Below are 2,277 nucleotides of genomic sequence, written 5' to 3' on the forward strand. Positions count from 1 at the left end.
CAAATATCTCGCATCGGGGCACCCTCTGCCCTACGACTCAGGGCGTCGGCTACCACATTAGCCTTGCCCGGGTGGTACAAGATCTCGCAATCATAATCCTTTACCACATCCAACCATCTCCTCTGACGCATATTCAGAGTTGGTTGATCCATCAAGTACTTCAAGCTCTTGTGGTCCGTGTATATCGTACATCGAACCCCATACAGATAGTGACACCAGATCTTGAGGGCGAAAACCACAACCCCCAACTCCAGATCATGGGTGGGATATCTCGTCTCATGAGGCTTTAAATGCCTCGATGCATACACGATCACAATGATTCTCTGCATCAACACCGCTCCCAACCCCGATATCGATGCATCACAGTACACCACGAAATCCTCCATCCCTTCCGGTAATGCAAGCACGGGAGCTTCGCACAATCTATGGCGAAGGGTCTCAAATGAGGTCTGCTGCTCCGGACCCCATGAGAAAGTAACACCCTTCCGGGTTAACTTGGTAAGTGGCACATTAATTTTGGGGAAGTCCCTGATAAACCTCCGATAGTAGCCTGCCAGCCCTAAGAAGCTCCGGATCTCCGTAGGTGACCTCGGCACCTCCCAACTCATCACAACCTCGATCTTGGCCGGGTCAACTAATATCCCATTCTGGTTAACGAGATTCCCTAAGAACTGGACCTCCCGTAACCAAAAATCGCACTTGGAGAATTTTGTGAATAGCCTCTCCGATCTCAAAACTCCGATGAGCTCCTTCAAATGCTCCTCGTGCTGCTCTCTGGTCCTCGAATACACCAGGATGTCATCAATGAATACAATTACCGATCGATCCAACATCGGCCTACATACCCTGTTCATGAGGTCCATGAATGCCGCGGGTGCATTGGTGAGCCCGAATGGCATCACCACGAACTCGTAATGCCCGTAACGAGTCCTAAACGTTGTTTTCTAGATATCCTCATCCCGAACTCTCATCTGGTGATATCCGGACCTTAGGTCTATCTTGGAGAACCAAGACGTCCACTGCAACTGATCAAATAGATCATCGATCCTCGGTAGTGGATAACGGTTCTTGACCGTCAACTTGTTCAGCTCCCGGTAATCAATGCATATTCGGTGTGAACCATCCTTTTTCTTGACAAAAAGGATCGGCGCTCCCCAGGGAGAGCTACTGGGACGGATGAACCCTTTCCCCAACAGCTCCTGCAGCTGTGAGGATAACTCCTGCATCTCTGGAGGCGTTAGGCGATATGACGCCTTAGTGATAGGCGTAGCCCCGGGCATCAAATCGATACAAAATTCCACTTGTCTCTCGGGAGGTACGCCCGACAACTCCTCGGGGAACACGTCCTGGAACTCACGCACTATCGGCACATCATCCACTGAACTTGGCCTCTCAACAACCTCTCGTACATCCATCACATAGGCCACGAATCCCTTGCAGCCCTGCTGCAAGCTCCGCCTCGCTCTGGCAGCCGAACAGAATACCGAACCACCATGAGTCCCCTCGCCATAAACCATCAGCACTCCCCCACTAGGATCTCGGATCATCACCAACTGACGCTCGCAATCTATGACAACCCCGAAACGGCTCAACCAATCCATGCCCACTATAACACAAACATCCCTCATGGCAATCGATATCAAGTCAATCGGAAACTCCACTCTGAAGATCTCCAGTATGCATCCACATATCACCTCGGTAGCACATACCTCACGCTCATCGGCTATGGAAACCTGCAGAGGTCGACTCAACGCCTCCCACGGAATACTAATGTGCCGACTAAAAGTCACAGAGACGAACGACCGACTCGCACCTGAGTCAAACAACACTAATGCAGGTACATAATTCACAAGAAAAGTACCTACGCATAACATATAATCATCACAATATAAACTCAGCATATATAAATAAAGAATATGTACTTGCCACGACGTCAGGTGCTGCGCGGACCTCTTCTACTGTCAACTGAAAGGCTCTCCCTCTAGCCTTCGGTACTTCGGCCTTTGCCGGCTGGGTCTCAGTAGCTCGAACTGCAGGTACGGATCCCTGCACTGTCCTCTGAAGCTGGGGGCACTCGGCCTTCCGATGGCCGGTTTGGTTGCAATGGAAGCAAACCGAGAACCCCTTAGGACAATCCCTCGCGAAATGCCCTTCCTTCCCACAATTGTAGCATACCCCAGACTTGCATGACCCATCATGGCTCTTGCCGCACTTCCCACAAGTACGGCCCCTCAAACTACTCGTCCTCGAATCAGTGGGCTTTGCCCGCTTGGCGGC

Source organism: Lactuca saligna, chromosome 9 (assembly GCF_052625555.1).
Source record: "Lactuca saligna cultivar CGN05327 chromosome 9, ASM5262555v1, whole genome shotgun sequence".
Classification (NCBI taxonomy): domain Eukaryota; kingdom Viridiplantae; phylum Streptophyta; class Magnoliopsida; order Asterales; family Asteraceae; genus Lactuca; species Lactuca saligna.